The following is a 15,048-nucleotide window of genomic DNA, read 5'->3' as shown; positions in this document are numbered from 1 at the left end:
TTTCGAAGGATGAGTTAGAAGTAGGCTGGGAGAAGGTGTTCAGGGAGACGGCCTGAGGCAGAAAAGAACATGGAGGGTTTGAGGACCTGAAAAGACCAGTGAGGTTGGAACCCAGATTAGGTAGTGAATGAAAAAGAAATAGATCATGCAAGACACTGTGGGATGTTAACATTTCTGGATTGCATCCTAAACGTGCAATGAGATTTGCATGATTTTTCTTTTTAGAAGAGGAGTGAAGAATGGCTCCACCAATAGGTATATATGTAGGTGAAAGGAGCTGTATTTGGCAGGAAATGGGAAAGAAATCAACTATAAAGGGCTTTTTTTTAATGCTGTGATCATACTTTCCAAAAATAATGGGGACCCGTGGTTTAAGAAAGATTTTTTTTGCCTGCTCCTGCAGGAATGAGAGTCCAACTGGCAGATGTTCATATTTCTGGGAAATTATAATGTTATAAAGAGACAATAGGCAGGATATTTTTAAATTGGGTCTGTCAGGAAAATAGTATTTCTCTGATAACTTTATGGGTAGCAGGCTAGAGGCTCTGTACTAGATTCTGCTGGCCAGTGGGAGACAGTGGAGGTTTGTAAGCAGCAAAATCACATGATCTGATGTGTTCTAGCAAGCTGACTGGAGGCACTGAGAGAATTAGATTTCAGAGGACTGAGACTGCTATTAGGAGATTATTTTAGGCATAAAGGCAAGAGAGGATGAGATTTGGCTAAGACACTGGCAGGGTTTCATTTACATGTTCCTGAGATAATGTGTACTCTTCTCAGACGTGGTCATGAATGTCTGGGAAAATGTTACCATTTCTGTATGGTAAGGACACACGATCTACAAAGAATCTAAATCAATGCTCTTTTTCCAAGAAGCTGGGTGGCATATGGATCACTGTTATCGGTCAATTTTTATACCATTTATTAGTTGTGTCAGAAAATGTAAATCAAGCACAAATTACCTATACCAATGCACACTGGAGTCATAATTGTTTACCTGAAACAAGGAGCAGGAGAGATGCTATTACCGCATCTGCACAACCAAACCCAAATTTCTCATCAGCAACAGCTTCTGTAGGACTGCCAAATACTCTTCAGTTTTTGACAGGGCAGACTTCAAGTGTGGGTGGTCTGCCACAGCACTGATGGGTAGACGGGGAGTATCTGACAAGGAGAGCAACATGTCTGGAGGGCTGATGTCTGGAACACCAAGCTCACTGATTCTCTCATCCGCTGGCTCTGGCGTGGCATTTCCTCTATGGTCCTCTGAGAACGGGAACGTATCTGATGGGGAAAATCACTGGGTTGAGTCTCCAGCACATAAAGGCAATGAGTTAATAAGATTGCTTTTTTTTCTTGTTTTGGAGACAGTGAATATCGTGGCCATATTGGCAGGGTAAAGGGAAATTGGTAGAGAGGAAAAAGGACATTGAAATAAAATAACTGATACAGAGTAAACAAGAAGTAAGAATTTTGAAAAAAAAACAAAGCTGTTAGCTCATCCATCGTTTTGACTAGGTCTGGTACTGGTAACTAAATCAGTGTGTACTATATATATTACCGCTCAGATCATCTCAGATTTAGAAAGGATATTAAACAACATGTTGTCCAACCCTCATCCCTCATCTATTGCATTAGTATTATAACACTACTATAATATTCCTTACACGTGACCATGTACTTTTTCCTTGAACACTACAAGTGGTATGTGTCCCTTGACTTCCCAAGGCAATCTGTTCCCATTGAGGCCAAGACTGAAATTTCATTAAGTTGTTCCTATGCAGAGACCAGATCTGTGTTCTTGAAACTTTCTTTTGATTTCCGGACCCGTGTTTTGTTCATTTATTCATATTTGTATTTTCTTCTTTTTTCTCTTCCTCCTTCCATCCTTCCTTCAAAAAAATAAGAAGCATTGGTCACATAATGAGTCTAATCTTTCTTTACATGCGGTTCAAGTACTGAAGACCTATTCTCATGACCCCTCTAAGTCCTTTCAGGAGTTAAACTCCTTGTTTTATTTTCCAATCCCAATAAAATTACTTTTAGTTTTATATTATAAATGCAATCCACTTGTTGTGTCCATATTTCACACCAGGGTGGCAGATAATTTAAAAGCATTCAGTGGGGAAATATTCATTTCAACCCAAACAAGATATAACACAGCTCTTGAGAGTTTCCTTTGCCTCTAAGTATTTGATTTTGCTCCATAGGTGACAGGAAATTCCTTGTTTTGACAACTTCTAACAGAAAATGACTACACTTCAATTGACAGCTATTGGAATCCCAATTATAAATTGTTCTTTTAATCACACTACGTTTTTGCCTTATTCAGTTTATTTGGTTCTCAGGGATATTAGTATAATAAAACAAGTAACTCTGCTGTTTGTATAGATTTTCTATTATCAGAATGTTAACTTTAAAGGCACCAATCAAATTAATGGTGTTATGACTAGGATGTTCTCTGCTGTATTGCTAATCACATAAAATGTCCTTCTCCCAAACTTTCTGGCCCTAAAAGTATATACATACTCAAACTTTCTCCGTAGGTGCCTACACAAATCAAATGCTTGGGGTGCCTTTTACAATGTCAAATGCTTGACTCTAAGGCCTGGGTCAACTTGATCTAGTACATGCAGAAATCCTACTAACAGCAAACGTGTTCTTACTTTGAAATTAAATGCCAATCATATGCCAAACTAATCGTCTGCCAATGCCAAACATATAAAATGAGGTTCCAGTTCCCTCAACTTCCGGGCCACTGATCTTCTCACTTAGCTTTCATTATATATAACTGTTCTTAAATTTTATGATTCATTTGCTTTGATTGTACATGTTCTCGCAGCTCATTTTCTCTCCCTTTAACAACAGAAGGCCTACCTCTCACTGATAGCCAATTCACTAAATAACATCTCTTTCCTCCTTCAAAACTCACTTCATCCTATGACTTTTCTAGACTGAACTTGACCCTGTCCAGAGGCTGGTGAATTAAGGACTATTGCCAGATGCAAAAATGGAAAAAAAAAATGATGAATTAATGGTAACCCAAACAGCTCATAAATTTGGAATGACTTTATATATAACCTCTTTTTCTTTTGGCCAGGGATTGTCTACGGAGGCCATGTGTATTGGTCACAGCCAGTGAGACACAGAGTAAAGTCAGCTAGGAGCTGTCTAAGAGAGCTATGCTCCCAGTAAGAAGCTGGAGCATGAAAAGAGGACCCTTTTTTTTTGTGCCTCTTTCCCTTTCTTTCATACTTGTGGTGCTACAGTGTAAGGATGTGAAGCTTGACCATCCCTTAACCATAACGGAAGCTATTGCAAATATACTGTTTATGGCACGAGAGAAAGGCAGAAAGATCCTACTTCCTAATGACATCATAAAGATGCTGTATCTGCTAGTTCTTGCTGAGTAACAAACCACTCCCAAAATTAGTTGCTTAAAACAATAACCATTCGTTTAGCTCAGGATTCTATAGGTGGCGATTTGGGTTGGGCTCAGCTGGGCGTATCTTCTGAACTCAGCTGGTCTGACTCATGCATCTTTGGTTAGCTACCAGGTTGGTTGGTTAGTGTGCAGAGGTGAGGAGAGTGCACAGTTGGGATGGCCCCTTTCTACTCCACATGGTCTCTCATCCTCTGGTAAGTTAGTCCAGGCTTGTTCACGAGTGGTTAGTTAGAATTCAAGAGTAAAAGTGGAAGTGTACAAAGTCTCTTGAAATTCTAGGCTTGAAACTTGTCCAACATTGCTTCTGCTGCATTCTATTAGCTCAAGAAAGATGCAAGGCAGTCCAGACTCAAGGGATGGAAAATAACTCAGCCTTTTGATGGAAGGGGCTACAAAGAATTGTGGCCATTTTTTCCATCTGCCACAAATACCAAAACAACCCTGGGACCACCTAACTTTGGTTTTCTTGCTATGTAACCAATGCATATCTTCATGGTTTAACTATGAAGCAACTTTTCTGTTACTTTCTGCCAACATACTTTAACTGATCCAACCTGCCCTCTAGCATTCCAGCAACTGACCCTCAAGCTGAGCAAGTAGCCTTCATTTTAGACAAAATTACAAGTTAAACTCTTTAATTTCAGAACAAAAACACCCCGTGTGCTGCTTCGAATGCTAGTACACTGAGAAAGTTATCCTCCTTTCAATGAACACCACAGAAAATCTGCATTTCTGGGGCTTGTGAGAGATTTCCGCTTTGTCTTCCACACAGCTCCTGTCACAGATGAGCTGAGACAATCGCCATCCCACAGGGATTTCCTGCTAAACCTTCTTCCTCTAGAATCTCTAAGCCTAATTTATTCTTCCTTGCTTTCCAGGTAGCTGTTTGCCTGTTGGTCTTCCCCATTAGATAGGAAGGTGCAAGATGACCAAGACTGTTGTATTCATTCTTCTCTATCACTCCCTCTTTCTGCACATCTTCCCCATCTTCAGCACCTCCCACTCTGCCTGGCATGTAGCAGGTACTCAGAGTTTTGTTGAACTGAATAAGAGGAAAAATGCTGATAATGTCATATAAAAGATTCTACCCACTAGAGAGTCATTTGGCTTAACATTCATTACCCGTAAAATTCAAGGATGGTCAAAAGGGACTCTAAGTAATTTATATCTCATTTTGAGTTTTTTAACCATGTTTGCAGCTTCTGTAAACTTTACGCTTTAATATTTGTCTTACAGGCTTGTGCTGGACATACTTTATTCTGGAGCACCTGATAATATGTCTGAGTCACCTTGCCTTGACCTCATACTTCCCTCGTCACCTCCCCACTTTCTTCTCCAGAGAAGTCTTCTTCCTGGGCACATCTTTTTCAAATATAAACCAACCCATTCAGAAGTCCATACCTCCAACCACATTCCTTATTGGGCATTCTCACTCTGAGCCACTATCTACCTTCCCTAATCACCCAGGGGCAGCCACCAGATAACCAAGGACAGACTGTGCCTTTGCTTCAGAGCCCACTGAATTTGCTCAAATTAGTTAATCATAAGCCTTTTTACCCTGACTCATCCTTTCTTTCCCACAACAAAGGCTCTTGCCCACAATTCCCCCCTCTCTGCCTAGTATCCTATCTTGGTGCCACCCCTTGTGGCTTCCCATGCTGTGATATGCATTCCCTCTCTTGGGAGCTGTGAGTATAATACACTATCTTTTCAATGACAGTCATCTCTTGATCTGTTGGCCTCACAATACCTAAATAATAATAAAACCTATTAAAACAGAGTTGATTGTTACATATCTGGCCAGTGTCCAGCCAGAGTCTGAAGTAAAGAAATAAATGTTTTCTTTCTTCTTTAGGGGCACTGGAGATACAGAAAAGTTTAAGGAAAATAGAATTTACAGGCTGTTAGAAGAAGAAGGAAAACCAATATTCGTCAGCAAAATGAGGAGCCAGATAAAAGCTCTAGGCACTTGGAGTGAGGGGCATGGAAACACAAGACGGAACAGAAAGGGAAAGGAGAAAATATAAAGCAGTTCTGACTATTTTGTCATTGTGTCTTAAAATACTTGAACATATGAAGTGGGCTTGGGAGGAACTTGTTTTCTTCGTTTCTCCTTCTTGACGTTAAAAATCTCCCACAGGTGATTCTCATATGCAGCCAAGGTTGAGAACCACTGTACCAGAGGCTTCCTATTCAAAGTGGGGTCCTTGTACCAGCAGCACCGGGAACACCTGGGAGATGTGGTGTCCTGGGGCCAGCTTGTACAGGCTTGAAAGAGCCAGTTGTACACATCTCTTTCCAACTCCACATTCACTGACATCATGTTGATAACTTGAAATAGGCCATGGTGGGAGTATTTACACCATGGGAATTGGCAGATGCCCTTCTGACCCCTGGCCCCAGAGCCAGTTGTTAAATATTTACCAACACACCACTGCTTAGGGGCTTGTTAGAAACACAGCATCTCCAGCTCTATCCCAAATCTACTGAATCAAAATCAACATTTGAACGAGAACCCCAGGCGATTTGTATGCATATTAAAGTAAGAGAAGCATGGTAAAGTCCCAACTCTTCACACGGCATTTAAGGCTCTTCAAAATGCAGCTGCATATCCTTCTACTACCCGTCTCCTGCCACATTGTCTCCCTCTACTAAAAGCCCTCAGAGAATCTGAGATCCTCACACAGCCGCATGTTTCCCCCTTTGCCTGGAAAACCTATTTCTATCCTTCTTTGCTTTCACTGCTAAAATCAAATATCATCTCTTCCAACTGTGCAGGCAGAAATAATCACTTGGGTTTTTTTTGCTCCCTAACTTGTCACGTAGAGTTCTCTTAGGGCAATTCTTTTATTTTATGGTCATATTGCATTTACAAATGGGTTTCCATGACTTGCAAGTTTCCCCAACGGCAGGCTCCATTAAGTCATCTCTGCTCCCTGCAAACCAGCACACAGTAGGTGCTCAGTAAATATTTTTTAACTCTATAAATTGCTTTATTGAGGAGATTTACTCCCAAAGTTCTGAAAATCTGGTCAGTTTTGACAACATATGCAGGTAGGACCAATGTGAAAATGTCAGGAACAGGCCTAAATGACACAAAAAAAGGGGGGAGTTCTTTTCTGCTACAATCTGTGCCTGAGTACTTAGGAATAACTGAAAATTAAAGGCTATTGCTGCTCGTTCTGTTGAATAATACATCTGCAAACTGGAAAACTGCATGTCTATTTTATTTACCAGCACAAATGCCCATTTGCTCACACACATAGCTGTTTGCAAGCAAATTTTGTTCCCATGCAAAACAAATGTAAATTTGGCATTAAACAAGTGCCAATTATTTCCTGAATGTGAAAGGGAAAAGAAGGGTGATTTAACAGATAGAGGCTCTGGACTAAGAGGCAGAGAAGGCGGCCTCGCTCAGCTGTACGGGGCTTTTTCATCACCAGGAGCGAATGTTTAATCTGCTTAATTGGGTGGGCATTCACCGCCGCCAAGAAGGGACCCAGTGTTCCATGTCAGTTTCCTTCTCGACGAGATGGCTGCTATGACCTTCGGCGGTCTCCTCTGCTTGCTGCTGGAAAATAGGAAGCTAATTTGGGCTTGTTCTCATGTTTCTTTCATGCGGTGGAGAGAATTCGTTTGATAAGGCCCATGTCAGTTTTTATTGTGAGGCCTGATTACTGTGATTAATTTTAATACTACTAGTAACCATTTATTAAGGCCCCACTAGGTGCCAGGCACAGCTCTGTGGGGCTTCAAGCTCCCTGTCTCACTGGAAGCTTTAACCCTCACCATAACCCTGTAAGTGAGGCTGTATTGGCCCCATCTTGTGGATCAGGAAACTGAGGCTCAGGTTCAAGTGCCGTAGTGGTGATGGGCACGGGCAGAATTGCACATCAGGTCTATTTGCTCTAACTAACCCCCGACCACCCACCCCCCTTCTTTCCACAGTGCCACAGTCCCTCATTTTAATAAAAACTACTTAATTTCCTTCTCACGGCTTGACCACATCAGTAACTGTTCTGGAGAACTTTCCTCCTTTCCTCTGGCTGCCTTAGGGGAAAGAAGCAAAATCCACTTTTCTGGCACTTCTACCTGCCTTCATCCTCACCTTCTGCTCCTTCTTCATGCACCACTGTGCCTGGAAGTTAGGGTCTTCTGGGCTCCCACTCTGCTTCCCAAAGCAAACCTGCAGCCCCCTCCACTCTGGACGTGATCTGTCTCCTCCTGGAATCTCCAGCTTGCACTCAGTGTTTACACAAACCACTCTCCCCACCTCCCTGCCCCTGCCACACACACATACAAGTAATGCCTGTCCCAGTCGCATACTCCAAGCATTCCAGGTGACAATAACTAATGTGATGGACTATTTCCTGCTCAAGTCCTAATGAGTTTCAAATGGCTTCCTTTTAGTTCTATAAATAGTTACACATTCAACAAAAATGCAATGAGTAATTGGGTGTCAGGTACAGTTACAGGCTCTGGATATTCAGCAGCCAACAACAGTCAGTGCCTGCCTTCATGGAGCTTACCTGGGTACCTACTATCCACCTGGCTCTGTTCCGGGATCTGAAGCTACAAATATAACCAAGGCTTAGCATTTGTACTTGGGAGTTCACAAACAAGCTCGTAGTTTGGAAGCTTGTAGTTTAACCTTCACAAGAAGGAAATAATAATAGTGTTAACTGAGCATTTGTTATGCATAAGACACTTTCCTAAGCCCTTTTTAGATATTATCTTATCAAAATTTCACAACCTATCCCAAGGCATAGCCACTAGAATTATCCTAATTTTGTAAAAGAGGAAACTTTTGACAGAAGTAAAGTAACTTGTCTAGAGTTATACAGATAGTGAAGGGCGGAGAAGGAAATCTGAATTCAGAGTTGAAGCTCCTAGAAGGAAATCTGAATTCAGAGTTGAAGCTCCTCGTGTCACTAAGAATCTCTCTCAAAAAAAATATCTTAATGTGGAAAACCGTTCATGAGTAAAGATGTCCACTGTAGATAACTTTATAAGAGCAGGATGTTGAAGATCACCAACATGTATAACCACAGAAGAATGGTAAGTAAATGCCTGGTACATTTAAATCTTGAAGAATCTCAATGATCATTTGGAAGCTCAGCAACGACTACCTCATTTTGCCCAATGCAGCATCTGCAGGTACCTGGTAAGTCTCTTCAAGGCAGAGTAGTGCTGGATACCCAGATTTTTATAATATTTTTCTGCTCTTGCTATTGCTCTTTCTGTAGTATCAACTGTTTTTACATTCTTATTTTTTTCTCCTAGGAAACATTCCCATGGATATGTAAACTGTATATAATTTGAGATGTTCAAAACACAAAGCTGAACATATTGGTGGCATTGTAAATCTTGAAATCACAAGAAACCAGCTAAGATGCCAGAACAAGATAGTTCCTGGGACCTTTCCTCCATTTAGTTACATGGGTTTCCATGGTAACGGAAAGGAAAATGAGCAGGAAAGAGACCATAGAAGACTCTAGCATTGGGGTTTACATGGTCTTGGTGAAAGTTTCTTTGGGTCAAGCTTGAACTGGACATTGCTTACTACCAATCACCTAAGATTACTCCAGCCAGTCTCTTGTATATTATCCCACAGATAGTGAAGAAAAAGAAAAGAGGAGGAAAAAGTGAGATTCGTGCCAGTAATACCATAAAATGGAATATGATGGGTCTTTTAACAACATTATTATGACAAATGTAATAAAATAGTAAATTTCTTCAGACATAAATTAAGGTGAAAAAATAGAATAAAAATTGTATAGGACAAGTTGAAGGCCAAATTTGTGCTTAATTTCTGCCAAGTTTATCAGATTTTAGAATATATATATTATACATTGTTCTGATCAATAACTTGATTCACATTTTCTAACCTGTCTTTTCTTTGCCTGCTTTTCCAACTTTGTTATATATTTTTGTGTCTGAAAATGACTTAAAATCTATTTTAAAGAAAAGTAAGGCATATATAAATTGAAATATCATTTTCATATCTTTTACTTCCTCTCTTACATTCTTTGACCTATTCTAGCTTTAGTCATTTCCCTCAGTAGAAGTTCTGCTTTCTCAGGTCTGAAGATTACTTTTTTGTCAGACAGTAAACAATTAGGAGTTGAGAGAAAGAAAATGCTTAAATTACTTACGTTTCGTGTCAAGCTCCAGAGGAAGTCTAAGCAGGGGAAAGGGCGGTGTGAGAGAGCTGATAGCACGAAATGGGCAGAAGCCAGAGAGGTGACAGAGTGTCTGAATTCTAAGAGCAAGGACCAATTAGCCAGAAACTGGCTGGGGGCTAGAGTCAGAGGTCAAGAGAGAAATTGCAGAATTGAGAGTCAAGTAGCCACATTAAGTAAAGAGTAAAAAATAATGTGAATTCTAAAGACTAAGACCCTGAGAGTCATTGAGAATGTGCTAGAAAGGCAAATGCAAGATTTTCTGGGGTTCATTATGGCTGCAACTGTATTTAGCTTACAATTTCCGTTCACCACAGAGGTCCCCCTTTTCCTGTTTCTTGGGGCCTCATGTGTAGCTGGTAGCAACATGCAGCTGGGCTTATTCCATTGTGACTGTGATTTCTCCCTTTTGTCCTCCTGTGGTTTGCATAGCTTCATCCTTCACAGCATTTTAACTTTTGGCCGGCTGTAGATCATACATTATGGAAGTATACTCTTTGTGGAGTCAGTCCCGTGCCTCAAGGTTTTCAGGGAAAGAGGCTGGAGTATCTAGTAATGGACCGATTCTTTCAAATGGGATCCAAGTTGGGTCTTTGTCTCTCCCTTCCCCCTGTGGATGGCATATGAAAGCATACTTTGAAAAGGAGCATTTTTCATCTCCAAACTGGCCCCAAGCAATTTCTGTGAAATGGTTGTCATTTCACAACAAATGGGCCCAGGATCACTCACAATATTAATAAAATCATTATGCAAAGTCGCTTCTTTCCAAGTAAACTGATAATTTTCTCTTTTCTTTTAAACATCAAAAAGAATCAGTTCCTGCTACTGATTTTAAAACATACCACCCACCATGTCTTTCTTGGACATTCTAGCAGCTTATGTATTTTAGTATCTGATGAAAATGTCTAGCATCTATGTTTGTTTATTCATTCATTTGTTCATTCATTTATTCATACACCCAAGGGATACCATTTAGAGGTCTCTTAGGCAGTGCCAAAATCCTGAGCCTGTGATTCTAGGACTCATCTTTTATATACACCTGTAGATATCATGGCAACTTGGCTTTAGAGAAACTTTTTTCAGATACACTGCCTGCTACGTTGGCATTTCTCCAAGCTGTGGTAATTGCTTTCCATCTCTATCGCTTTTCCAACACTGCTCTTGTTGAGGTCATTACAGCTCCCCAATTGCCAAATCTAAGGCTTCTTTTCAAACTTCATCCAACTTGACTCTTCTGGAGCATTTAAAACTTTCAACCATATTCTCCTTGTTTGAATTATTTTTCTTTGGCGTTTAGAAGAATATTCCTTCCTGGCTCTCTTCCTAACTTTTAGATACCTCCTTCTCGATCACCTTTGCCAACTCCTTTTTCTGCATTACATTTATCAAATAACCTACTGAGTTTACAACTACTCTTATTCCTATTTTGCATACGAGAGAATTGAGATCTAGCCTAAGGTCACACAGTTTCTTAGTTTGAATCCCGATCAGTCTGACTCACGTGTCTGCACTGATATGTACTCTGTTGTTTCTCCAATTAGATTGAATCAGATCATAAGGAATCTTGGAGACCAGTCTAATGAAAATGATAATATTAATAATAACTTTTATGTAGTCCTTCCATTGTGCCAGACACAATACCAATGCTTCACATTTACTAAACTCTTTAATCCTTAAAGAATCCTATGAGGTAAGTATTGTTAACCCATTTTATAAGTGAGAAAATCAGGGAACAATTTCTTAAGAATGCTAGGCAATTGGGCTTTATTCTGTTGGCAATTAGAAGTTCAAAAATATCCTTCAGAAGGGAGGTGACCTGACCTTGTCCAATTTCTATAGAATATAAATTCTAAGAGTGTGTAGGATAGATTGAAGGGATTATTTTTGTACACAGGACTCTGTCAGTAGCCTGTTAAGGATAGTCTAGATTAAAATGATGAAGGCCTGAGTTATGGTTTTGGCAAGAACAATGGAGGGCCAGGAATGTCTGAAGACGTTCATCGGACATCACCATCAAAGTTTGGTGACTGGCTGGATGTGGGTGGTGGGAAGCAAAGGAAGAGTAGTGTTGAGGGTCTTTGCATGGGAGACTTTATAAACGGTGTGTTTGTTTGGCTACATTCTCAAATTTGGGTATTTCACTTTTCAGACTGGCCTGGTGCCCTATTAGTCTTAATTAACTGGGTTCATCTGGAGAAGCAGTTCTCCTGCCAGTATGCCACCGTGGCCTCGCCTGCTTTCTCCAGCTGACACTTGCTGCACTGCCACCTTTTCCCTGCAGCCCAATTCTGACCCAGGAGAGAGTGTTTAGGCTGCTGGCTCAGTGGCCACTCCACTATTGCTGTTCAGTGACATGGCAACACTCTTCCCCTTCCGTCAGGCACCAGCTGCTGCCTTGCAGGGAAAATAAGAACTTAAAACTGTTCTTGGCTGCATCTTCAGCTCCTTCGCAGCATTCAACTCATAGACTTTTATATCTAACCCCACCCTCCCCACTTTCTTGACTGATACAACAAGATTGCAAATATTAGCTTCTGGCAAGCAAAACTCTTCTAATGAATTCCTCTTTTTGCCTTTTGAGATGGGTATCCTATTTTGGAAGTTAACAAATATGTATTGAGTGTCCATTAGACCATGCCAGACTTACGTGAAATGCTGTGAATACAAAGATGAATAAGGCATATTTTGATCTTAAGGATCACAGGCTGTTGAGAGAATCAAGGACTAAAGCAATGATTAAGATAGAGTATGATAAGTGGAACAGCGGGAAGTACAGGATGATGGGAGCACAGAGAAGCGAGGCACTGTGAATAGCTGACATTAGTTGAAAAGAGGAGGGACAGTCAAGAAAAGCTTCCCAAAGCACCTAAGCATCCAACAGGAGGCCTCCATGACAAAAAAAAGTTGCTTGGCTAAAAGCATAAGTGGAGTGGGTGGGCAGGGGCGTTAGGGTAAAAGAACTGATGTTCAGAATCAGGAGATGGTGCTGCTAGTTCAGGGACCAACAAGCAGTTCTGTATGTCTACACTACAGAGTACAGGTGGCTGAGGATGGGGAGGTGGAGATGAGGCTGGAGGGAGAGAAAAGAGTTAAATAATTAATAGTCTTGAATGTCATGATTTGGAGTTTGGAATTTATCTATAAGATAGTAGGAAGACCTTAACAGGTTTAATGTGGTCAGAGCTGCTTTTTAGAAGTTCTTCTGCTGCGATGTGTAGGTTAGATTGGAAGATTCAAGGTGTGGACAGGGAGTTCTGAGGCTGTGGGAGCCAGCCAAGTAAGAGCTATGGAGAATTACACAAAGGAATTAAAATTGGGAAGAGCATGGAGGGAGCAGATTCAAGGGATTTATAAGAAGGTGGATTTGAGGAGATTTTGTGATTGACTGGATGGGAGGGAGAAAAGGAGAACAACAGTGTTTCTAGGTTATTTCTTGGGCAATAGAGCTTGATCTTCTCTTTGAAAATAAGTTACATGAAATATACTCAATCACATCGCCACATTATCTCCTAAGAAACGAAATTTAATTTCCCTTGAACTCCTTGTTTTAGAGTCTTTTTTTAAGTATAATTGACACAGAATATTATATTAGTTTCAGATGTACAATATAGTGATTTGATATTTTTATGCACTATAAAATGATCACCATGCTAAACCTAGTTACTATCTGTCACCATACAATGTTATTACAATATTATTGACTGTATTTCCTATGCTGTACATTATGTCTGCATGACTTATTGATTTTATAACTGGAAGTTTTTACCTCTTGATCCTCTTCACCTATTTTGCTTATCCCCTCATGCCCATCCCCTCTGGCAACCACAGTCTTGAAGTTTCTTTTTGAACTATTGTCTTCCAATAATATTAAGCACACTTTTGAACCCTGAAGGAGGTTCTGTCATTGGCAAAAATCAAGCATCTTTGGTTGTTATGGATTTTTAATGGGTTTTTATGGATTATCAGTGGCCACAGGAGCTCTTCTCCCTTACAATTCAGGAAACTCTTCAATATACAGTGCTTTGAAAAGCACAATGTCCCCCTTGGGAGTAGATTATGTTGGTTTTGACACATCTTTACGGTGAAAAGAAATAATTCTAAAAGACTGCTAAATCTTATTTCCAGCAGGATACCCATCAGCTAACTGGATAATCAGTCAGTATCCTTTCTTTTTTTCCTCAATTGAAATGTCATCCACTCCTCAGATTCCTGAAGTCCTCAGGGACCTGAAGTCCCACCACATTCATGGAGCCAAAACCAGCGACACCAGCAGCCTTTGGTTTCTTCTCGTTTCTTTTAGTGTCAGTCCCATCCATTTTGACCATTTGTTTCATTAATTCAAGCATTTATTGGGCCCCTACCATGTGTCAGGCACTGGTATAGTCCTTGGGAATACAGCAGGCAATAGAACAAAGTGCCTGTACTCATGGAGCTTACATTTGGTGGAAGAAGGAAGACAGTGTGCAAGTAAACAGATGAGCCAGATAATTTCAGAGACTGAAATGGTATGAAGAAAATTAAAAAAGAAAATTATTGGGGCTGGAGAAGGCTGGGTGATTTAGATTGGTCAATAAGCAAGATCTTATCAACTCTTGAGTGATCAGAAATAGAAGCAAGTCATGCTATACCTTAGAGGTAGCGCTTTCTAGGCAGAAGTCCTCAGAAAGGGACAAGTTTGGCTTGTCCAGTGCAGATGAATGCTCCGGTGTGTCCAGAGCATAATTTATATCTAGTTGACTTATTTTATTCTCTGCTTTTCCATATTTGCACTCTGTGGGTTTCCAGGCTAATTGGATTATTTGCATACATATTGTTTCTTGCTAAAATCTCACACTCCTCGAGGGCAAGGGCATATCATACACGTCATCTGTTTTCCCCACAACTTCTAGCACAATTCTAGGAACAGTATTAGGTGCTCAATAAATTCTTGCTAAATTCGATTGAATTTGCAGTAATAGGATTGTTTTTCATAGTATGAAGAGTGTACAAAAGAAATATCTACTAAACAATACAATGACATTATAACAAAGGTTCAAAAACAGACTATAAATTGCTCCACAAAGACTCGAAGGATACACTTTCATTTTAGTGATTGTCATCTGAGTTTAGGAAGTCATTTTCCGTGATAGCTGTCCACATTTTGAGAGAGAGGAATCTGCCAGAATATGCTTTCGTAATTAAAAATGATTCCATTTGCTGCTGAAAGACAAGAGCAGGGAAGAAAAGAAAATTTATTTTCTGTATTGAACACCTAATTCTCTGGGACCAAAGCAGGGAGAGCGGCAGGTCCTAGAACTCTGAGTCCAAGAGGGAGTTGATGAGAGCCGGTGAATCTGAACAATAGGCAGAAGGAGAGGAGACACTGGTGAATGAGTGGATCCAAGGCCACAGGTGCTGCTAAACCAAGGTAGCTGAGTCAGA

The sequence above is a fragment of the Equus przewalskii genome, chromosome 29 (assembly GCF_037783145.1).
Source record: "Equus przewalskii isolate Varuska chromosome 29, EquPr2, whole genome shotgun sequence".
In the NCBI taxonomy this organism is placed as follows: Eukaryota; Metazoa; Chordata; class Mammalia; order Perissodactyla; family Equidae; genus Equus; species Equus przewalskii.
Note: the sequence above shows the minus strand (reverse complement) of the source record.